Source organism: Alexandromys fortis, unplaced genomic scaffold, assembly GCF_014885135.2.
Source record: "Alexandromys fortis isolate MF-2015 unplaced genomic scaffold, M_Fortis_MF-2015_v1.1 scaffold_41, whole genome shotgun sequence".
Taxonomy (NCBI): domain Eukaryota; kingdom Metazoa; phylum Chordata; class Mammalia; order Rodentia; family Cricetidae; genus Alexandromys; species Alexandromys fortis.
In genome coordinates this window covers 9062062-9087578 of record NW_026067923.1, presented here as the reverse complement: position 1 = coordinate 9087578, position 25517 = coordinate 9062062, and the positions used below count along the sequence as shown (strand labels likewise).

The 25517-nt window shown below is 42.7% G+C and overlaps 1 long non-coding RNA gene across 1 annotated transcript in view; it reads right to left on the bottom strand.

Annotated features, from left to right (window-relative positions):
- Positions 1-885: 885 nt before the first annotated feature.
- LOC126501459 (uncharacterized) overlaps positions 886-25517 on the bottom strand; it is a 65384-nt gene continuing 40752 nt past the window's right edge. Inside the window, exon 3 of the long non-coding RNA XR_007591678.1 lies at positions 886-1007. This is a non-coding gene — a long non-coding RNA (uncharacterized lncRNA). The remainder of the gene's footprint in view (positions 1008-25517) is intronic.

The following is a 25517-nucleotide window of genomic DNA, read 5'->3' as shown; positions in this document are numbered from 1 at the left end:
GGAACTAACTCTTGTAGACCAGGCTGGCCTCGAACTCACATTTTTTATACTATATAAATGGAAAGAAAGGAAATACAAATTTTAAACCTCTGAGAGAAAATTCGTATTAATATTTACCTTTCTTCTAAATGAAAAGAAAATTTGGAGGCATAAAAATAATAAATTTTAGGGGAGAGAAATAACACATTTGATTATTTATCTATCCATTTTAAATATCTACATATCAAAAGTTAAATCTAAAAAGAATCCTAAGTGGGAAATTGGGGAACTCTTTGCCATAATATAACGTTTCTTTCTTTCTTTCTTTTTTGTTTTTTGTTCATTTGGCTGGAATTTTTCTAGATAATGTTTCTCTGTATAGTCCTGGCTGTCCCGGAACTCACTCACTCTGTAGACCAGGCTGGCCTCGAACTCAGAGATTTATCTGCCTCTGCCTCCCGAGTGCTAGGATTAAAGGTGCACCACCACAGCCTGGCAATGTTCATTGATGTAATTAACTGATATAGTTAAAAGACCCAGCTCCAGGCTGTGCTCCAGCGTATTCTGAGCACATGGATGGCATGTGTGAAGCCTGGCTTCAACCTCAGATAGACCAGCTACCACCAAAGAACCCAGTCCCACTCATAGAGTTCAGTCAATCACCAAACCACCACAGCTAGAAAGTAGATGAGGTCAAGTTATTAGCTTGCAAAAATAATAGGGAGGAGTTTTGGAAGTAACAAAAAAAAAAAAAAAACTCAAGCCTATTATTATCTTAAAAGTGCAGCCCTGGCAAGCCAGGTGATACCTTGGATACACTAAGGAATGAAGGTTTCTATGTCAACATAGTCAGTGACAGAGTCCCGTGGCTGGAGTTCTCCTGAGCTGCTAAGTGAATGGTTTACCTGGAAAACGACTTAGCCATCTGGAGTTGTTCTGAACGTAAGATGATTATGTTGTACAGCACGATGTTAGCCAACCACCTTCTATATAACAATGAATCAGAAGCTGAGACATGGTCCCAATGTCTGGGGAAAGGAAAAGAACATGCAAGCAAACAATATAATCATTCAGTTAATAAAGATTATACATTTAAAATGCAATCATTTACAAGTATGAGGATATAAAGTGAAGAAGCGGGGTACAATAAAAACAGCATGTGGGAGCCAGCGTCAAACATCTGTAGTGTTTTACATCCTCTGTCTGCATATGCTCATAAAGAACCCTGGAAAGGAAACATGCTAAAAACCGAATTTCCCAACAGTTAGCATTGGAGTTTTTATGTGCTTCCAAATACTCTTTATTTGTTTTTGTTTTGGCCATGTACAAGTTTCTAACCTATTCATAACTCAATTCATTTGACATATAATTAAAATAGAAGACATCCTTAAACCAGCAACTCTCATCCTGTCTCCCCTTCCCCAGAGCTGGGATTACAGCATGCGCATCATCCCCAGCTAAGCATGCGTACAAGGTGATTGCTCTAGCCTCACCCTAGATAGGGAGCAGACTGAAAATGACTAAGCATATATCTCATCAGATTTACTCAGGAAGATGAACAAAGCAGTGGAGTTGTCTCCCAAGTCCATCTTTAGGCTCGTGGCACGAAGGTTTAGGCAGAAGGCCAGAGCTATCCATGGCTAAGCAGTTCTGGTCAGCATTGGGTGTCTTCATCTGCCTCTCTTTTTGAGATGTAGTCTCGCACTTGGCTACACTGACTGGCCAGAGAGCAACCAAGATAGGATTGTCTCTGCCCTAGGTGCTAAGATTATACAGGTACCTCCTGTCATGGACAGCTTTTTAATGAGGGTGCTGGAGGTCCCATTTTCTGGGTCCCATTCACCCAGTAAATGGCATTTCTCCGTGGTTTCTGTTCATAGTTCCTGCCCTGAGTTTGTCCCCAACATTTCTCAGTGACAGACTATTATCTTAAGGTATAAGCCAGTAAACCCTTTCCTTCCCAAGTTGTGTTTGGTCATGTGTTTACACAGCAGCAAAAAATTCAAACCAGGCTTGGTGTCCGGGCACATGCCTCTAACCCCAACACTCAGTAGGCAGTAGCAGGTAGATAACTGTGAGTTCAAGGTCAACTCACGTTCCAGGGAAGTGGGGAATCAAATCAAAACTAAACAATTGCAAACCAGGATACAGGGTTATCTGACACTAAATGTGTTCTAACCTCGGTTCCTACTTGCATTCTGGTTTATATTTATTTCAGTCACAGACATTGTTCACCTCAAGAAAAAAATTTAGAGTTGGATCCACCAGCAACTTTGCTAACTTAGAGTCAACTAGGCATTCACCTTCACAAATAGTAAATTACTTCAGACTTAATCTGTTTGTATGTACACACTGGTATGGGGAGGTGTGCATTGTGAAGAGACACCATCACCATGCCAACTCTTATAAAAAGACAGCATTTAGCTGGGGCTAGCTTACAGTTTTAGAGGCTTAGTATATTATCCTCATGACAAGAAGCATGGCAGCATGCAGGCAGACATGGTAGGTGAGAGGTCTACTTCCGGATCTGAAAACATCAAGGGGAAGGAGCCACTGGGCCTGGCATGGCTTCTTGAAACCTCAAACCCCTCCCCTACCAGTGATACACTTCCTCCAACAAGGCCACACCTTCTATGCTGACAAGGCCACACCTCCTTAGGTTTTCAAACACCGCCACTCCCTGGTGATGAAGCATTCAAATCTATGAGGGGGTCATTCTTATATTATGGTTGTTAGCCTCCCTTTAATGGTTGAACCATCTCTCTAGTCCTAGAGGATCAATCTTATTCAAACCACCACAGAAAATTAATATTAAAATAGAATAATATTCATTTTTATGAAAGAAAATGCTTTTTCCAATATTTATGTGTGCAGTATTTACAAGGATGCACAGGAGAAGGAAATCTCTGACTTTGGGAGACAACCATTAAAGACACGGGCTGAGGGAAAGTTAGCAAAAGATTTCAAAAAGACTAACACCTTTTAATTTGTAAACTTACCCTTTAGAAGTTATTCTTGAATCAAAACTTAAATGTGGGGAGAAAGGAATTCAAGATATAATTGTGGCTGCATTAATTATGATAGTGTAAAATATGAAATAATCTCAAGGCACAGAAAGAAGTTGATTAATCTTATTCAGTTAGACAATAAATTGTGCCAGGAACTGTTTTTAGAACAAATAAGTAGAGTGATCAGCAATGCAGGCCCTAGAGCATAAAATCTGAGGGCAATGACAATCTACAAATAATTACACAAACAGTATTCAAAAAAATCATACCACATGATAGAACAAGATATCCATCAGATATAAAAAAGTGAAAACAAAATTTACATAGGAAATGAGCAGCAAAAAGATGTCCTTGAGTTAATGATATTTAAATCAAGACTCAAGGAATACAAGATGCATCAGAGGGCAAAAGATAAGGAGCACCTTGGGGGCTAGAAAAATGACGCTGCAATTGAGAGCACTTGTTCTTACAGTGCATGGGGGTTCCATTCCAAGCACCCACAGAGAGTTCACAATTATCTATAAGTCCAGTTCCAGGAAATCTGGTGCCCTCTTCTGACCTCTATGGGCATCAGGTATTCAGGTAGTACAGGTACACAGCATACATGCTTGCAAACATTCATACACATTATGATGGTCTGGATGACAATGACCTCTCTGGGTTCATATATTTGAATGTGTGGTTCCCAGTTAGTAGAAAGGTGTGGGAAGGATTAGAAGGTGTACTCTTATTAGAGGGAGGGCAGACTTCAATGCTTCAGAAGCCCAAGTCATTCCCAGTCTCTCTCTCTCTCTCTCTCTCTCTCTCTCTCTGCCTTGCAGTTGTCTCAAAAAGTATGTTCCCAGCTACTGCCCCAGCACCGTGCTAGACTTCCTGCTGCCTGCTGCCTGCTCCCTGCTGCCATGCTCCCCATCATGATGGTCACATGCCAACCTTCTGAAACTATGAGAAACTAAGTAAGGAAAGCTACCGAGGCTAAAGATGTGGCAAGAGTGTCCTTGAATGGAGACGCAGAGAAGCCTTCCAGTGAAGCTGTGAAGGTGAAGCCTGGAGAGCCTCTGAAACACCGAGATGTTGGAGATGCCAAAGTTGTGGATTCCTGCCAAAAAGAAATGTTAACAGGGAGTGGAACCAGCCCAAGAGAGAGGAATATGATGCGGTCAACAAAGCTGAAAGGAGTTGGAGATCTGAAGAACATTTTGTCATCAGACGTGGAGATGCAGATTTGGAGTTTGCCCAGTTGGTTTTTGGTCTTTCTTTGGTCCAAAAATTCTCACTACACTCCCTTTACTCCCCTGTGGAATGGTAATGTATTCTGCTCCATTGTATGTTGAAAGTATGTGATGTGCTTTTTTATTTTGCTCTTACAGTGGATTACAGTTAAGAGAGTACCTGAGTTTCAGAAGAGACTTGAATTTTGGAATTGCAAACAGTGTTGGGACAATTACAGGCAATGGGGACTTTCTTTTAAAAAAAAAAAAAATATATATATATATATTTATTTATTTATTTATTTATTATGTATACAACATTCCTTCCATGTGTGCTCACATGCCAGAAGAGGGCACCAGATCTCATTATAGATGGCCGTGAGCCACCATGTGGTTGCTGGGAATTAAACTCGGGACCTCTGGAAGAGCAGTCTGAGCCATCTCTCCAGCCCTCTATGGGGACTTTCGAAGTTAAGACTGAATACATTTTTGCAGTATGACATGACTACACACTTATGGGGACCAGGGAGTGAAATGTGATGGTTTGAATAAGAATGGCCCCCGTAGGCTCACAGATTTGAATGCTTGGTCATTAGGGCAATTTTCAGCTTGACAGTGATTAGGAGTTGTGGCCTTGTTGGAGGACTAGGTATGACTTTCTTGAAGGAAGTGTGTCACTGGGGGGTGAACTTTGGGGTTTCAAATGTTCAGGCCAGGCCCAGGGTCTCTCTCTTCCTGCTCCCTACATATCTAGACTTCTCAGTTCCCTCTCCAGCACCATGCCTGCCTATGTACCATTAAGCTTCTAGCCATACTGATAATGGACTAAGCAATCCCTAGTTAAATGCTATCTTCTATAGGAGCTGCAGTGGGCATGGTGTGTCTTCACGGTAACAGAACACTGATTAAGACATAGGTTGTGAGGTGGATGGAAACTTCAAGGTCTAATAGTCTAGGGGACCAGAAATATGGGAGGAGATATCTGAACAAAGAGAAGGAAGGGAGACAAGGGGCCTTGCAGGCAAAACAACAAACGCAGAAGAAAAAGTTTGGAACCTCCAGGAATGACATAGACATGAATGTTTGTGCCTCCCTTTCCAAGTCTGTACAAGGTATAAAAGTAGAAAGCTGTGAGTAGCTTGGATCTGGAAGGCCTCCACCAGGTCCCTTAGTCAAAGTGTGGTCTATGCGGAGGTGATGGAACCTTCAAGAAGTGGGGCCTATTAGCAACAAATAAGGTTCTGATGAGCGAGGCATGATACCGGGGCCCTGGCTGCTTCCTATCTCCCCTGCTTCCTTGTGGAAGCAAGCAGCTCTGCCATGTACGACACTGCATGATCTTCTATGGTACCACAGGTCCAAGGCAACAAACCAAGCAGCCCTGGTTTGAAACTCCAAAACCATGAGCCAAGTAAACATTTTAGCTTTTAAGTTGACCCTTTCAGGCATTTCACGACAGCGAAGGAAAGGACAGAACAAGAGGTTCTCCAGGAAAGGGATACGAGTGGACTTACAAGTGGAAAAGAATCAGTGTGCTTTCTGTGCCAACAAAACGTGGAGATCAAAAAACAAGTCTACTGTTCCCTGACGAGATGAAAACAGTGTGATTAGCATCACACAGCTAAGACTCACGGGGAGCCAGGAAAGGCATAGAGTAGGCCTCCCAGACAGAGAAATTACAGTAAGCGTGGCCATGCCTGGACTGCAATCAATTGGATGTGTTACTTTCCCGCAGGGTCCTAGTTCCAAGTTCTGCTTTTCTTCTTCTTCTTTGGTCACTTTCTCGGTCCTCGCAGCGAGCCATGACAAATAACAAAGAATCCCATCCCCATATTATAATGCTGACAGATACAAGCAATGTGAAATCATAGCATTCATCTCGATCCACAAATGTGCCAGTCAGTTGTAGGAGACGGAAAGGAGTGAGGGCAGTAACGCTGGACTGTCCCCGGAGGGCTCCAAGTGACGACTCCTTCGCTGCCAAACTGCCGCACTTAACTAACGTGGCTTTCTCTCTGAAAATGTCCCCTATGTCTTCTGCCTCTCGGGACGTCTTGAGCTTAAAATAATTTATTGGAGCATTTGAGGCATGTGGCTGGATTGATGGCAACGAGGGAGCTTTCCCGGGCCTGATCTGCAGTGTCTCCTTGCTCGGTTCTCCCTTATTTAGCAGTCTGAATGTCGTTGATTTGTGCCAGGCCTCTGGCAACCCCTCCAGTTTTCCATGTGCACTGACAGATTTTACGGGGTACGAGCTGCATAACTGCCCACGGCTTTTATGAGCTCCGCCATAGCATGGCTGGGGCCAGGTGCTTTTCCCGGCTAACTTTCACTATGGGTATGAGATGTAGTTTTGATTTCCTCCCTAAGGCTTTGGAAGGCAGGCAGGGTTTCTGGAGGTATATTTAACAGTCCCATTACTGATCATTTTCCTAGGAATATTCAACATCCTTTGCTTGAGTCTGTGTGTTTGAACCATTCTCTCAAGTGTTTCTTGCTGTATCTGAAAATCCACATGTCTGGGAGGAAAGTCATCCATTCCAAAAAGGTCTTTCTGAGTTCCCTCTGGAATCAGAGAAGCAACCTGCAGAGGACATTTGGATGAACACAGGAAGGTCTTTTGATTGTACCTTGGTGGTGGGATATTTTCTGATTGGTGTGATTGAGCATATGGGTTTGAAAAATGAAAAAAAAATGTGTAAAATAATTACTCCTTCTGAGGTTAAGATTATTGAAGAACACCTTGACTACTGTTGATCTAATGATTTCTACATCTTTCTTGTTGGTCTTGGGAGAAGACACTTCTATGTACTTCATAAGTGAAAACTCATGGACAGATGAAGAACAGAACTTGGTGAGAAATGTGAACCATTGGGGCTCCTGAAGGCAGATGATGGGGATCCTCTTGATCATTTCAGCAAACAGTTTGGGGGAGAAATTTCACTGTGAAACATAGAGTAAACATGGAACCACTCTGGGAAAAGGTAGCCTTGGTAATCTGCTCTGATTTGTTGGGTCCAGATGAGCTCTGGATGCTGAAGTGATTGGGTGCTGATGGACCCAAGTTCTTCCACTTAGGAACAAGAGCATTAGAACAATCGCTCTAACATAATAAAGTTGGTTAGGGAGTTCAAAAGTAGAAAACTGTGCCCCACAGAATTTAATTTAGAATTATTTGTGATGGAAAATAGACAGAAGTATGTTTTTTAATCTTTCCATGTGATTCTGCTGTATAATCAAAACTGAGAATTACATTTTTATTATATCAGAAAAAAAAGGCAGCCCAGGACACCTTGAGAGAGGGGAAATGATGTAAGAAAACTTCCAAATGAGCAAAATAATTCATTTAGGGAAATATATTCTCCATCATATGCACAGTATGACAATGATGGCTTAAGACATCATGTTTACTTAAAAGCTATAGTACATGGGTACTATTTGTACGAGCAATAGGGGAAAAAAAGACCAAAGATTTGGCCATATGTATATAAAGCTAAAGAGTGTCTATGTGGAGCCTGGCACTGTGATGGTTAACTGGGCTGCAGTGAATGAGAGATGAATGGAAAGAGATGGATGGTTGTAAACAGACGACCTGAGAAAACACTCTTGTTGAGTAGGAGAAAATTAGTCTTAACACTTTTCAAGGTAGGAAAACTGGACTAATATATTTAATCGTGTTAGGTAGAAAGAATGCAAAGAGAAAACCTTAAACAATCATGGAAAAAAAGAGAGAGAATTAAAGGAACAAAAGGTTTTCATGGCAAGATAAACTGAAAGAAGTGAAGCTCTTTGAGAGGATGTGACTAATAACTAATAGTGAAATCAATACGATTCAAACTTGTTGACCCAAAGTTTAAAATGCATGCGCTATGAGCCTTCCGCTTCCTTTGTTAATTGCTGAGCAAATTAAATGAAGTGTTGTTTTTTTTTAACTCATTCTGTAACAAATACATACTGTCCAAGACCTAGTGCATACCAAAGACACATTCAGAAATGCTAAGGATTGGTCAGGTCTGGTCTGGTCTGAATTAGTTTGATGCTGTCTTGAGAGACTGAGATCACAGAGGACAGCTTTATTTTGGGGCCTTTCCTGAACCTCTTAAGGCTGTTTTCCCCCTCTGGTTACTGTGGTGTTTTTACACTTTCCCCAGGACTTATTGTAACATGTCTTGCCATCTGAAGCAGTGTCTCAGACCACCCTTCTGCTTAAGCTAGGGTAATCCATGTATCTTTTATTACGTTGCCCAAACACTTGCTGCTTCTGTTACAGCTTCTACAACATGTCCTTATTTCTTGATCACTTCCCTCCCTCTTGTGGGTCACTCTAGATTTTTTTTTGAGGGCAGGAACTGGGTTTTGATAACTTTTAAATCATAGCTTTCAACTAGACACTTCAAACACAGGAGGCTCAATAAAGAGTTATAAAATTTGCCCAAGATTCTAATAAATAGTTTGTGAGTGTCTTCATGGAGACAGGTACTGTGATAGATAACTGTGCTACAATAAAGAAAGAAATCAGGCAATATCCCATCCCAAAGGGAGACAATAACAACTTAGCGAACAGCTAAGAAGCTACTGAGTAACAAGGAATTCTGGACAGAGAATCCACGCCCAGAATCCAATGTGCTAGACAGTGACTGCCTGACTACAATAACCTGAGTGAGAATTCATTTTTAAAAAAGCTGGAGAATAAAGAAAAGTCAGAGATGTGAAGAACCAGAGGAGGTTGTGTCAGTGTCAATAGACAGAAAGAAGCTTACTGCTCAGTGAATAAAAGCCAACAGCCTAGAGAACGGTGCACAGGGGAAATGACAGACAGTGAGGTCAAATGCATAGCTGGTGAGGACTCAGTTTCTGCAGGATTTTGTAGATGACAGTAAGAAGTCTGAATTTGACTGTATATGCAACAGGACACCATTCATTGGATGGCGTGACTCTAGAGAAGAACATCATTGACTTATACTTTTCAGAGGCTATTAACTTTGCCCAGAATTCTAATAAGTAGTTTCTAAGTGTTTGGCCAACATTCTCAGGGCCTGTACCTCAAGGGCTATAGGATGGAATAAAAGGCCTGGCTTGAGTTCAGGGCTTGTACTTTGAGGCCTATAGGACAGAGAAAAGCCTGGCTCAAGTTTGAGTGAAGATGAGAAAGCAAAATCTATGTAGATGCCCCTCCAGTCAGAGGGAGGGTTTGGCTGCCTCTCATTGGCTAGAGGTACCACCATATCACATGGTGGCACTTAACCTATATAAGCTGATGATCACAGTAACAAACTGAGTTCCTGCTTTGACTCAGTTCCCTATTACATCTGATTGTCCTACATGGGGCTGCAGAACAAGCATCCTGCATTTTGGGCTGCGGGATGGATGGATAGCACATTCACCTTTCCCTGGGTATGAATATGAAGGCTCAAGAAGCCTGGCAATGAGAGGCTCAAGAAGCCAGCGCTGAGCATCTGCTTGGAGGCAAACATGGAGAAATAACTATGCTACAGCAAATGAGGAAGTCAGACATCTCACCTCAGTGGGGTGAAGGCATAAAGACACAATAGCCGCTAAGTTAACAAGGAAGAAACTGTTGAGCCCCACGTGCTGAGCAGAGGCTCCAAACCAGGAGGTATACTAGAGGGCCACCGGGTGATTGCATTAAACTGAGAAAATGACTGGGGAGATGAATTAGAAGATGCCTGCTTTGTGTACAAGAGAACAGTGGGCCATTTTCTGGGCTTGGAAAACTTGAGAAGTAAACACACAAGAGTTTTATATACTAGTCTATATATAGTTTTATACACCTGGAGAGGAGGTTGCAGAATTGTAACTCATGGCTCAGGGTGATGGAACAGAAGGTATGCATTGATGGGCCAGGGCACTGGGCATAAAGAAAGTATATACGGATGGAAAGGAGAAGTGTGAAGGAAGAGAAGGGGACAACAAATTATAGGAAGAGAGGAGAGAGGAAAACAGAGGAGAGGGGGAAGGAGGAGAGATCACCAAGATGATGACTTGGTGAGTTCTTCAGGTAGAAAATCAATGGTATGATCTAGGAAAACAAAATTGATGGGGCCTGGAGAGGTGCACAGCAGATCAGAGCAACTGCTGCTTTTCCAGAGGATCTGAGGTCAGTTTCCAGCACCCATCTGGGGCTGCTCATAACCGCTTACAACTGCAGCACCAGGGAGGTCCAGCGCCCTCTTCTGGCCTCCATGAATGACCATACACACACAGCATGCTCAAAAATAAAATAAATCTTTTTTTAATTGATCTACTTGATTTAAATAAAATTTAAAACTACTGTTCCATGAAAGGTAATTTTGAGAAAATGAGAAGACAACCCACAGGCTGGGAGGGAGAAAAGGCACATCCGATAAAGTACTATGATACCAAACACACAAAGAATTCCGAAAACTTCACTCTAAGAAAATGAGCAACCCAATTAGAAACTAGGTCAAAGGCTTAAACAGACACTAAAGAAAATATACAGACAAAGCATATGAAAACACCCCACAGCATATGTCACCAGGAAAACAGAAATTAGAATAGCAAAGTGATACCATAAATACACTTGCTAGTTTGGAAGGCCAGCTTCCAAAACCCTGAACGTGTTTGTTTTGAAAGGGAAATGGAGAGGCAGAGGGTCTTGCTCAGGGCCAAAGAACACAGCCACTCACTAAGACACGGTCCTATCATGTGGTCCGGGTACTCATTCCTTAGCACTTACTCACCTTAGGAATATATGCCAAAGCAGAAGTCTTTACCACACAAGCTCCTGCCTAGAGTTCCTCCTGTGGCTTCCCCCCATAATGGACTATAGCCTCTTAGAATAAATCTTGTCTCCCGGAGGTGCTTCTGGTCACAGTGTTTTCCACTGCACAAGGCAAAGGAGAACAAATTGTTCTAATACAATGGCCGCTCTCAACTGTCTTGGCTAACCCTGACCTTTGAGCCTGATAATCTCTTGCTTGCAAATTTTAACTCATGATTTGATAGGGAAGTCCTAAAAACCCATATTTTATACCCAGTTCTTCACTGTATGTCTCTAGGATGCAAACTTACTTGACTTTTGGAGGGGAAAAAAACTACCTAGATTACTTTTTACTTTCCCACACCTCCAATTTGTAATTACTCTTCAAACTTACGAAATTGATGTTTGAAATAGTGTATACACACATGTGAAAGCCACAAGAGGGTGTCAAGTATCTTCCTGTATCAATTGCCACCCTTTTGCTTTTGATACAAGGCCACTTGCTGATCCTATACCTAGGACGGAAGCCAGCAAGCCCAGACACACACCTGTCTCTGTTTCCCTCAGCACTGGGGTTCTAGACAGGCACAGGACCACGACTCGCTTATTAAGTAGGTACTGGGATTCCAACTCCGATCCTCCAATGTGTAGAGAGACCTTGGCACACTCTGTCCTACATAGGAGGCCTTCATCAAATCCCTTCTCTCAGGGCTCAGGAAACTATGTGGAAGAGGAGGCAAAGAGATTGGAAGATCCATAGGAGATGGACAACTATTTCAAGACACAACTGGATAGACACACATAAGAACTCAGAGACTATGACAGCTTGCAGGTCCAGCAGAGGCCCCATCCAGACAGGCTCCCAGCACTGTGAGGGGAAGTGAGTATGAGCCCCCTCCCCTATCCCTAACCTGGAAGGGGTCTCCAATTAACTGCTTGCAAAGCTAAATATAGTTTCTCCAAGAGAATCTCACTAAGCATACAGAGCATAGTTAAGGGTAGGCTGCACGCCCAGCAATAGCTGACCAACACAAAACGAACTCAACAGTATATTTTTGAAGATATTTTTGTCTCATATTCTTTACTGGTTTTGCTTGTATATTATAATTTCCAATGTTGTGCTTTTACAGTGTGTGTGTGCTGTTTCTCATGCTCTATTTGTTTCTTTTTTGTTGCTTTGTTTATTAGTTTGTTCATTTTATTTTATCCTTGTTTGTCTTTTTATTTGCCTGTGTGTTTTCCTATGGGAGAGAAAAAGAAGGTGTGGAGTTGGAAGTGGTGAGGATCTGGGAAGAGATGAGGAAGGGAAATGTAATCAGAATATAGTATATAAAAATGGCTTTATTTTCAATTTCTTAAAAATTGAAAATAAAGCCAGGTAGTGGTGGTGCACACCTTTAATCCAGCACTCTGGAGGCAGAGGCAAGAGGATCTCTATGAGTTCGACACCAGCCTGGTTTACAAGAGCTAGTTACAAGACAGGCACCAAAGCTAGAGAGAAACCCTGTCTCAAAATACAAAAAAGAAAAAAGAAAGAAAGAGAGAAAGAAAGAAAGAAAGAAAGGAAGGAAGGAAGGAAGGAAGGAAGGAAGGGGGAAGGAAGGAAGGAAGGAAGGAAGGGGGAAGGAAGGAAGAGTTAAAAGAAAAAGGTCTGTCCTTCATGCTAACACAAGCGCTCTTAACTGCTAAGTGATCTCTCCGGGCCCTGCTGTACACTCTTGATTCCTGATCTTTCAAATGCAGACATATAGAAGTCATTGGAATTCTCGATTTTTTTTTTATGAATCTGACCTACTTGTGACCATAGTTTAGTATTATGAAAATGTCTATGCTCTTTAAAACAAAAGTACCCTTCAATAAGATTTGTGCAATAATTTCACGTCACATAGGTTGTCAGCTACCAGCACATTCGCCTTTATTATAGACATCTATCATGTCCTCTTATTGTTCATCCAGCATGCATTTAGGCCGAAAGATTTTACTGATCTGTTTCATATAGATAATTACATAGTGAAAAAAAAATCTTGAAAATTATCAGAGAGACTATGAATCCTTAAAATCTCACTGGTTTAAAGAAATACAATTAAAAGAATCAAACTAAGATACCAAAATTAAATAAAAATTTGTCCATGGTAAACCTAAAACATTTGTCCAAATCTTGCTGAAACCATTTGGCTTTATAACCCTATTGGAAAGCCCTGCTCCATAAGCGTCGATGGAGGGAGGGGTGTATCAGAAGAGGGACCTGCGCCTGCGCGGCCTGTGAAACTGAGATTCTTACAGAAAAGTCTCCTGACGTCTCCTCACACATCACCTGAACAATGTATGCATTGCCGAGAAATGGAAAACTTTATGATTGCCTTAATTCCAGCGGTGTTTGAAAATTTCATGTAAAAGACACTGTATTAAACCGGTCTTCCTTCTGGAGTCTGGCCAAACGAACCCATAAGAGAGGGACTGCGTTTGTTTTCCTTGGCAGAGAGCTGCCATCTGGATGTCTTTCATCCGAAACTCTTCACCAGCTTTAGAGTGGGAGCGACAGAGATAATGGCTGCCTTGTTCCTGCTCCAGGGGACCCAGAGGGAGCCGTAGCCATCCCTTCACACAGTTATGTTCAGCAGGAACTCCAAGGGCAGCATGTTAGGAGGGCGTGTCCTGGACCACTGCTATACAGCAGAGGAGAGGAGGGGGAAGCTGCCTTTGGAGTACATCTTTGACATCCAAAAATATCCCTCATGAAGAACCAACAGGCATTAATTAATAGCAATCTGTTGTGAAAATTATGAATCCCCAGCTAACCGCAGCACACCCTCGAGGGAAGCAGTTGCTGTTTTACAGTCCTACTACAGAATAAACTGAGCCATGAGTCAAGAGAACCATATGGAAAACTAAACAAACAAAAATCTAATTGAGATTTGGTAAATTTGAGATTTAAATATCTCGTTTTGTTTACCTAAATCATCTAGCTATATTCATATTTTGGCACTTAGTTTTCTCAGTGGCATCTTGCATGAGGGACAGACAGCAGATCTTGAAGAAGCCAGGCATTAGATGGACCGTCCAGAAGAAGGTTCTTCCATAGAGTGCTGGAGACCATATGGCCCAGAGATGAGAATATGAAAATAGATGGCCGTTTTCCAGCAGGGCAAGCCTGGATGCTCTCTGCGACTTCACTAAGCATCATCTTCTCTGTAAAAAGTAGCGAGAGGACAGCATCTACTCAGTACAGCACTGCCTAGGGGCAAAACAGGAGTCTTGATAATTAGTTAATGAGAGCCACTGCGGTAGCAGTGTGCTTGAGACACTGTTGCAAGTTCTTGGGAGAACTGCCCACTCTGAATAGGAACTGATAATTGTGTGTGTGTGTGTGTGTGTGTGTGTGTGTGTGTGTGTGCGCCTGAACTGAATGGGAAACAAAAGAACAAGTTTCGGCTACTTTTCTAACAGCTGTCTAAAAAGCTCGGGAACTGGCAGAAGCAAGAACATTTTTTTTTTTTGAAATAATAGGAGTTACACGAAAAGCTATCCCCATTCCTTTGACTCCCAGACTTTGGCAGATGCTAATGGCCCTGGGGGAGCACACAAACCAGCACCTGCAGTTTTGCATTCTGGTCCAGCCACCTTCCACCACTAGCCAAGCCAACAACTGGGAAGAACTGTGGAGGGTCACAGTGAGATATATTCAAGAACCTCTTGGACATCATATTTCCTTTGGACGGGACATACAACAATTGTCTTTGGTATTCTACTCCTTGGAGATGTTGCATTGCTTTTACAGGCGAATATTTTAAATAATCTTTTGCCTAGAATTTTGATGAAAAATATATTCAGATATCTTGTCGAATGGAGATATCTGGCTTAAATACACACACACACACACAAAAAAAAAAACAGGGTGAAGACTGGCGTATTGTTTATTATCCCTTCTAAATATAGTGCTCTGTGAGTGTTATTCCACATGTGTCGTGGATGTACGGTGATGCCTTACTCTCCCCCCAATGTCCCCTCCCTGGGTCATCTTCAGGAAGCCTTATAGAAAAGGAGACCGCGGAGTGGAGTGGAGTGGAGTGGAGTGGAGTGGAGTGGAGTGGAGTGGAGTGGAGTGGAGTGGAGTGTGATCACACATCCCAGGGGACTACTGCATTGACTTGTGGCATGCAACAAAACCTGTAAGATTTTACATACTCCAAGCCTATGTAAATGACAGGGTTCCAACAGTGAACGCAACTGCCCCCAACACTTAAAGAGAAGTCTTTGCAAGACTGCGACATGCTTCCACGTTACGGTGCTTGCTTACATGACTCGGTTCTTCATAACTGGGATGAACCAGGAGAGGTAGACAAATGACAAGCTCAGCTCACCTCCTTGTGTGACAGTTGCACTGTCTGATATCGAAGTAGAGCAATCTCTTGTGACTATGGATTCTGATCTGCGAATTTAGACAGCTTCAGACTTAGTGAAGAACAGCACAATTTTTCCATTTCACTGGGGAGGGAAGTGGGGGGGAGAAGAAATTTTTCCTAAACATATATCAGAAATGTTCTTCAATAAATTTTTATATCCTTACCCCAAAAGCCCCTCAGTAAACAATGCAAATACAAAGCAGAATTAGAGATCCCACTGGCTTTTGTCCCAGACAAAGTCCTCTCAGCAGATGAGATTTTTATATTTCTAAACATCTGAGTTTAATTCACATCTTCTCCCAAGTAGGAAATATGAGGCAGGAAAAAGGACCTCTCTTCATCAGCAGATCAGGGGCCGTGATTTCACTGGGCGTCTTAGAAAGCCATGCAGTGAGAGGCAAACCCTAAATCACCCTCACTGGGTAAGTCCTGTATCCCTCATGAAGCCAGTACTCCGTCCCAGTCCCTGCTGAAATTGTTTCAACTTGGTAGTAAACAATTGCCATTTAGACCATTTCCTTCTGCAGACCCACAAACTCTAAAATAGCTGAATAGCCCTCTTCCTTTCATGGCCTGGCCCAGGGACTGCATTCGCACCCCATAAATCCAGTAATTGTAGAGGATCCTCTGGCAATGTGTGGGTTTCTCTGCTAAATCTCAGTGGGAAGACAATCGGGAGGAAAGTGGAAAATGAAGCATTCTGGGGCATTAGAGGATTCATAGTGGGAGCCAACAGCACCAGCTAAGCCCCAGCCAGGCCTTCACTGCTGGCACAGCTCAGTGCTGTCTCTTTGGTGTTGGCGGAGGACAAGGGGAGTTAGAGCTGGGTTTCTCTTCCTCCACTTATTTCTGGTGTCAAGGAGTGTGGGTGCTTTCCAAAGAAGGAGTTGCTCCAAGGTTATCAACTAAGTTTTGCTCTTTTCTCTAGATATTTTATAAATGTATCATATGGAGAGGGGAAAGGCAAACACAGCAAACAGAATGACTAACCCAAGTATACAGAGGTGTGTGTGTGTGTGTGTGTGAGAGAGAGAGAGAGAGAGAGAGAGAGAGAGAGAGAGAGAGACTGAAAGAAAGAGAGAGACTGAAAGAAAGAGAGCAGGATCTTAAATAAATCCGTGTGGAAGAAAACTCCCTACAAAATCCTGCCATTTGGAGAGCTGTTTTGAAGTCCTGAAGTCCTGAAGGTTGATCCCGGGTCCCTGAGTAATTATGAATTCCACTACTTAGCTGCCCCCTTAAGTCACAAATAACTAAACATCACAGTCACCTATGAATTCTCTCTCTCTCTCTCTCTCTCTCTCTCTCTCTCTCTNCCCCCCTTCTCTCTCTCTCTCTCTCTCTCTCTCTCTCTCTCTCTCTCTCTCTCTCGCATGTCACACTTTCTGCCTGTTACATTCCCACATTTCAACAAGATGTGAGCATGCTGGGGAAGGCTTGGTGCCCTGGGCATGGCTGACAGCTGGAGAGAAGGGACAGTAGGCTGGAAAGCCAAATCAGACCCCATTTAACAGAGTCCGTGCTCGTCCCTGGATGAGAAGCCGTCGCTGCTGTGTTATAAAGGCCTTGAGAACAGAGGGGCATAAAAAGACACGACAAGCATTTCCCTTAATGGCACCAAATTTAAGCATTTTCCAGCATGTTGAAACCAGAATAAAGCTATAGTAATTAGCAGATTAAGACTTATCAACAGACTTCTCACATCAGAAGTTAAAAGGAAAATTATGGGTCTCTTAAGATGCTTAAAGCTTCTCAGAAAGCAGTGGCAAAAAAATCACTGCACACCAGTATTAAATTGCATGGGATATATAATCCCAAACTCTCTGAGACTGAGAATTCCAGAAAATAGAAGCTTCATCCTTTGAAAAGTGACCAGCTAAGCGTAAGAAATATGTTGGAAACAACCGATAACAAACAGCAATAGTTTGGAGCTTCCTGGGACTTTTTCTGAAGCCAGTTCCTCTCCATCTGTGTCTCTCTCCCAGTGGAAGGGGCGTTAGAGGATTCACAGCTGAAGCCAACAGCCCTGGACCTCTTCAAGTCATGAGTGAGCGAATGAATTTCAATGTCATTGTCTCCCACTGGGAGTCCTTACCTGGCTTCCAAACAGGTGTGCTGAGTGGCCTGCCTGACCTCCTGTGTCTAATGTGGCATGCTTCTCAAAATGATGTCCAAATTCTGCTTTTGATTCTCCACCTCACTGCATACCAGATATAAATAAATAAAAATGAAACTCTCGCCATCTTGGCTTTCCCTAGCTAGTTAAAAATCACCACATTTACCCCACATCAGACAAATTACTGATCTCCAAAATATATAAAGAACTCAAGAAATTAGACAGTAAAATTCTAAATAACCCAATTAAAAAAATGGGGTATGTAACTAAACAGAGAATTCTCAAAAGAAGAATCTCAAATGGCCAAAAGATACTTAAGGAAATGTTCAACATCCTTAGCTATCAGAGAAATGCAAATCAAAACAACTCTGAGATACCATCTTATACCTGTCAGAATGGCTAAGATCAAAAACACTAATGATAGCATATGCTGGAGAAGATGTGGAGTAAGGGGAACACTCATCCATTGCTGGTGGGAATGCAAACCTGGAAACAACCCAGATGCCCCTCAACTGAAGAATGGATAAAGAAAATGTGACACATTTACACATTAGAGTACTACTCAACGGTAAAAAAATAATGACATCTTAAATTTTGCATGTAAATGGATGGAATTAGAAAACACAATTCTGAGTGAGATAACCCAGACCCAAAAAGATGAACATGGTATGTACTCACTCATAAGTGGATATTAACTATAAACAAAGGACATTGAGTCTATAGTTCATGATCCTAGAGATGCTAAGTAATAAGGTGAACCCAAAGAAAATTATATATAGATACACCTGAAAATTGGGAACAGAAAAGATCACCTGACAAAATTGGAAGCATAGGGGCACGGGGTAGAAAGAAGGGGATAAGGGGAAGAGGAGGGGAGAAGGGGAGGGTTGAGGAGAACTTAAAGGAATGGAATAGTCGGGGTGGAGGAAAGATAGATGAGAGCAAGGAATGAGATATCCTGATTGAGGGAACCATTATAGGGTTAGCAAGAAACCTGGCTCTAGAAAAATTCCCAGGAATCCACAAGGATGACCCCGGCTAAGATCCTAAGCAGTAGAGGAGAGGGTGCCCAAACTGGCCTTGCCCTGTAGTCAGACTGCTGATTATCCCCATAGAAACTTCACCCAACAGCAGATGGAAACAGAGGCAGAGACCCACATCGGAGCACTGGATTGAGCCCCCAAAGTTCAGATGAAGAGTGAAGGGAATGAGAGTGTGAGTGGGGAGGTCGGGAGCATCAAGGGCTCATCCACTGAAGCAGTTTGCCTGGACTGATGGGAGCTCACCAGCTCTGGCTGGACTGGGAAGAAACAATGATGTGGGAGTGATTTCTTATTAATAAAGAAACTGCCTAGGCCCATTTGATAGGCCAACCCTTAGGTAGGCGGAGAAAACAGAACAGAATGCTGGGAGAAAGAAGCTTAGTCAGGAGTCGCCATGATTCTCCCACTCCAGGCAGGCACAGGTTAAGATCTTCCCTGGTAAGCCAGCTCTTGGGCTACACAGATTAGTAGAAATGGGTTAGATCAATATGTAAGAGCTAGCCAATAAGAGGCTGGAACTAATGGGCCAGGCAGTGTTTAAAGCATACAGTTTCCATGTAATTATTTCGGGTAAAGCTAGCCGTGCGGGCGGTCGGGTGCCGGGGACGCAGACCCGCCACATATATTACAACAGAACAAGCATGGGACCAACTGGTCCCTCTGAATGTGGTTGACGGTTTTGTGGCTGGGGCATATGGGTGCCAGTGGCAGTGGCACAGGGATTTGTCTCTGTTGCATGCACTGGCTTTTTAGGATCCTTTTCTCTTGGGATGTATGCCTTGCTCAGCCTACATGTAGTTGGGAGGGCATTGGACCTTTCACAAGGCGTGTGCCTCACCCTCTCTTGGGATTGGATGGGGGTGGGGTGGGAGGGTATGTGGAGGGAGTGGGAGGAGGAGAGGGAGTGGGAATTTGGATTGGTATTTTAAAAAAAAAAAAAGTCTAGTGAATTTAAGGGGAAAAAAATCATCACATTTTTCCCAGTCACCCAGACCCAAACCTAGGAATTCCTCACAATCATTCTATGCCCCTCCCCTCCCATATATAGACCTCCAGCGAGATCCATGGCTCCTACCTCTAAATTTAACCTCAATGCTGCCACTTCTTTGCTCCATACTGCCTGTTACCTCAAAGCTCCACCGTCTCTCCTTAGCTCCACAGAAGTTCTCCTGCTTCTGCTCCAGAAATAGGTCTAAGGAAACACATAGGAATAGGACCCCATAGTGATAAAGAGCCAAGGGACTGTCTTAGCAAGGGACACAGAAATTAGGCAATCTGTCAAGTGATGTAGTGGAACAGAAGGATCCTGTCACATGGGGCAATTGAGAAGGGTGCAGGCCATTCAGGGTTTTATTAAACCAATCAGGTGCCTTAGGCAGGCAAAGTGAAACAGATGCAACACATCTTTACATGATTAATCACACATCCTTACATCATTAACAAATGCAGTGTAAAAAAATGTAACACATCTTTGCCTAGTTAAAATGATATTCCACAACAACACTAAACTTGAGATACGTTGGCTGAGACACACACGTCTGTCGGCCTGCCTTCATCCAGGTAGAAAACTCACAGCACAGCAAAGTAATAGCAATATGCTATTGCTATGTGGATAGCAAGGCAGACAAGAAGGATATCACCTTTTTCTTCCAAAAGTGAAAAGAAGACAAAGTTTTGGAGGTAACTGGTGAATCTGTCCATGTAAACTGCGTGACTCTGTAGAGAGGAAGAATGAAGCATGCTCTGGCACCACCAGGCTGCGGCCGTGAGCTTTCTGTGGCTCTGGGGAAGAATGACGGCTGTGCTGGAAATGCCAGACTGCGGCCATGAGCTCCCCGTGGTTCTGGGAGGGGAAGCTCTTCTTCTTATACTTGCTTGCAAATTAATTGAAATCCATAAGCTAATGAAACATTGCTTGAATAATATTTTTTTTAATCTTTGGGTGTATTTTCCAGCTTTGTCGAGGATACAGCAATGTGACTGACCAGACAGACCCTTGCTTCATGAGCTCCTGTATATTCACTGGAAATCTCAATGCTGTTGTGGTCAAGAAACCTGATGAAGAACCCTCAAGATAGCACACTGTGTAAAGCTCTTCTCATATAAGCACAAGGACCCAAATCTGAACCCCCAGGACTAGCACAGAGCAGGGCACCATAATGCACCTCTAGAATCCCAGTGACCCTGTGACAAGATTGGTGCCTGAGACAGGAGATGCTCTGGAATCTCTGAGGTCATCTAGCCTGGTGTACACACTGAACAACAAAGAGGCCCTGTCCCAAGAAAGGTGGAAGACTAAACATACATCTGAGGTTGTCCTCTGATTTACACACACACACACACACACACACACAAATGTGCACACACATCATACACATAGCCAGAAAAGTTTTGTTTTAAAAGTCCAGTGTGAAAGCAATCTCATAGTATGGCAAAACTGCATTGCTCAGTAAGGTAGCAAGAGAAATGCCTAACAAAGAGGACGGCACTGTTGACTGTGGGCTGGCTGTTAGACATTAGCCTCCTTTCCCTTACCGTCCCCTCTCCACCCCTTCCTCCTCCTTCTGCTCAGTCTGTGGTACCTTCTAAACACCTTTGTGTATGGGGAAGCACCCACATGAAAGGACAAAAGAGGCTTCAAGTTTAAGCATGGACACTGAAGATCATCGCAGCCTTAGATATATGACTTTAAAACAATTAAGAAGGATGTTATAACAAAAACAAGATTCTCTTCTGGGAAAAAAAATTGAAAAATACTATAACAAACAGGAGATAGAAACAACAATACACCCAAAGAAGAGCCAGCAGCAGCTCTGTGAGGAGAGGAGAGATCGCTGTGAAGGTAGTCTTCAGGGAGCGAAGATGACAACAGAGGACGGGAGGACTAAAGATGGTGACAATGAACATATGGGTGACCAGGCTAGAACTATAGGAAATGGGAGACAGAAGGAAGATATGGGGCAAGGAAGCGGGGACAAGCTCCACCCTTCTGGTGTCTGTTTCCCTCGGTTGGAATCTTGGAAGAATGACGGAAGAGACCGAGGAAGGAGAGGACGATGAAGACAGCAATAGTGAGAAAGAAGCTGAAGAGGAAGAATGTGACTCTTGGGCATATAGTGGGTCTGGAAATCTTATCACCTTATTTCCCCAGCTAGAGTTTGTCTAAGATCCATCCCTTACTGTCTTCAGCACCATTCCCTGTTTGCCCGATCTGAGTCATTAATTCCTGTCAGCAGACACACAACTGCCTGCCATTTCCACTTCTTTCCACACTCCTAGCTGTTTTTATAAATTCTTACTCTATAATATTTGCTTTTAATTTTCATACGCCTTCATGACACAGCAATGAAAAAAGATATGTGACACCAAAATACTGTCTTGCTGTGCATGGACGACACCTTTATATGTGGCTTCAGTATTTGTTTCCCTGGTCAAAAGGCAGTCTCTGTAGCCATTTGAGAGATGCTTAGGGTCAGAGGTCTGTGTTACAGCCTACTCAAGAGTACTGTGAGGGGCTCCAAAACATATGTAACAAGGCACTGTTAAGCATAAGATCTGGCATGGCAAATGTATCCTCTAGAAAAATATTTGTTGTCTGAATATATGCTGTCTAAAATTGACACTGGAGGACTAGACAGATAGGTCATGCATTAATGAATAGACTCACAACTAAAATATAAAATTGATACTATGGATTACTTTTATAATCAACCCGATTCTTGAAAACCCTTTCTCAAAATAAATAAGTCTTTGTTAAAAAAATATTTGTTAAAAATTTAAAAATAACATTGACTAATGTAACATAATGAATTAACAAGAAAAGAATAGTGAAAGATGTTAACACCCTTCCATTGTAAGAAAGAAAGATGAACATCGTGTTTCTATGATAAATAAGGAAATATGATGACTCTGTTTCCATCCCATCTACTACTTGCACGTTTAACTTACAGGGTAAGACCTGCTGTAGTTTGGATCTTGACCTTGGCTCTCTCACAAAGGCTTGCTCAGCAGCATATGGCACTGTTAGAAGATGGGAGAACCCCCAGGAGTAAAAACTGATTAGAAGGAAGGTAGAGTCTGGACGTTTGCTCTTGGCGGTGTATATTATAAGATCATCTCCTTCCTTTCCTTCTCCTTGCTTCTGGTGGCCATAAGTGAAGCAGTCCTAAAACACATGCCTCAGCCATGACATGGTGCACTACTCCAGCCCAGTGCAAAGAATCCGTGAACCCACAGATTGAAACTAGGACCCAAATTCATTTAATTGCTTATATCAAGTATTTTGTCACAGTGATTGAAAGCTAAGACTCTACCTACAAAGAAACAGGTGTGCTTGCAGACGATGGTTAGCACAGACACACAAGACATCATGTTTGCTGGACACACGGTTTGTTATATAATACTTTAATTCATTGCTTATTTGTATATCTTACAATTAAGAACTAAAATTTAACCATGCAATGATAGCAGTACTTTAATCCCGGCACTCAGGAGAAAGAGGCAGGTGGATCTCTGAGTTCAAGGCTAGCCTATCACAGAGTAAGTTCAAAAACAGTCACGGCTACATGGAGAAACCTTGTCTCAAAAAATAATTAAAATTTGTATCTATAGTATTAAATGTTTAGAACAAATAAGAGTTTACTCAGCAAGCTGGGTGGTGGTGTCACACACCTTTAACCCCAACACTCAGAGACAGAGACAGGTGGATCTTTAAGTTCAAGGCTAGCCTGGTCTACAAGAGCTAGCTCCAGGACAGGCTCCAAAGCTACAGAGAAACCCTGTCTTCAAAAATAAAAACAAAAAGAAAAAGAGTTTATTCAGCGATTTTTGCGGTAAAAAGTAGAACCCAGGCCCTTGGGAAGGCTAGACAGAAGCTCTAGCCACCGAACTACAGACCCTACACCTCAGAAGAGTTTTGAACGCCTTGTCAACTGCATTACTAAGAAAGAAGATCCTGAAGAAAGCCCATCGCATCAGAATATTACTCTGTGCACTGAGTCATTGCTATTCCACCTCACTTTAGCAACAGACATCAAAGAAGGAGCTCTCTGAAATCTGTGGGCAGCTCGACATGGATTTGGGCTGCGTGGGTCTCATTCTGCACTGCCAGTTCACCAGAGAAGAATGTCCCCGTTCCTTAATTACCTTACTATCTTCTGGGAAATTTCAGTGGGAATTCATCTCCTAATGCTACAAAATAATTAGCAATGGTGAAATTCAAGCCAGTAAGTCTTTTTCAGAGGTGGATGCTCTCAATTCTAGGAAGTCTGACTGCATCATTGATAAGTTAGTTGTAAGTTGCCCAATATTTTCATAAGAAGTCACAGATTCCTGGAACATTTGGAAACAGGGTCTCACTGTGTAGCCCGTCTGGTTTGGAAATCAGTTTGCAAACCAAGCTCGCCTCAAATATACTGAGATTTACCTGCTTCTGCCTCCTGAGTGTTTGATTAAAGGTATGCTCTACCATAGAACCGCCTTGGAACTGTTTTAAATTGTTTTAATGGTTCAAATTATCTCTTTTTCCTCAGAAATACTTGTAAGTATATTTTGAGAAAAGATACGACTTGAATGGATTAATATGCTTAAATATAGAGTTTTCATATCTGATACCAGAAATAATGATTTCACGGAAGCCAGGTGGCCAGTTTTAGGAAATGTTTGTTTTCCTTGCCCACACCATTAGTGCGGTCATGAGCTTTACAGTCTCTACCATATTGTAAGTACCCAGAGAACTTCATCAACAGTCATTAGAACTGAAATATATATATGCCAATCCTGGAAGCCACTTCCAAGCAGCACCTGAATTCCTAACGTGGGAATCTTTGCCAGCTAGGTCCAGCAATGTTGACTTGTCCAGTAGAACCAAACTTGCCCCCTAAAAATGCTTTCTTTCCCAGAAACCAATTCCTCCTCTGAGCCCACGGGAGACACCCATCATTTCACCACCTTCTTATTTTAAAGCTTTTCTTTTGCTGAGGATCCCACCCGAATCATCCCATGAACTTCCTTCCTCTCAAATTAGCTTCCCGTAAATCTTTCAACCACTCCTCCCACAGGGGACAGAGGCAGAGCTCCGACACTCATGTGCTTTCCAGTTTTGTCTAACTCTGTCATCCTGCTTGCATCTGGAAGAAAAAAAGTCCTGTCATCATAACCTACATAACCTACAGATTGGAGCTATAATAAAAACACTACAGATTGCTTCTTTATTCTCTTACAGAATACATGCTCCCTGCAATGAGACTTCGCTCTTTGTACATAAAACAACATCGCGAGAAGAAAGAAGTAACTCATAGCTTCCTACAGCTGTCCTTTGTAACATAACTCCCTGCCAAACGCAAGCATCTTTCTGAGAGAGATTGCAGGGACCACGAAAGCAGACCTGTGCATAGTGAATTTGATAAAGGAACTTGTCAGGGAGCCATGGGAGTTGGTGTGGTATGTAGAGGCGAGTCAGGGAGCCACGAGAGCTGGTGTGGTGATGTAGACACGTAGAGAGGTGCCAGGAAGAATCAAGACAGGCAAGGTCTGAGCTTCAATAAGAATAGCTTGGGATGTCCACACTCTGCTTGTGTTACCTCTGCCAAATAACCATAATTCCTTGTGCCTCTAATTTATTTTATCTATAAATTAGAGATGATAGGGTCTGTGTATGCCTCTCTGTCTGTCTGTCTGCCTCTCTCTCTCTCTCTCTCTCTCTCTCTCTCTCTCTCTCTCTCTCTCTCTCGTGTGTGTGTGTGTGTGTGTGTGTGGTGAAAGGGTATTTATAAACACATGTATACAAGCATGAGGATTCAGGGCTCTTCTTCAAATACCATCCTGGTCACTTTCTACCTTATTTCTGAAACCGGGTCTTTGGCTGAGCCTGGAACTCACTAAGTGGTAGATCCTCTGGGACCATCCTGTCTATCTCCTCACACACACACACGCACATCCTCCCAGCACTGGGATTTCAGGGACTTTCCCCTGTAGGTGCTGATGATCCAAACCCAGGCACTCATGTTTGTAGAGC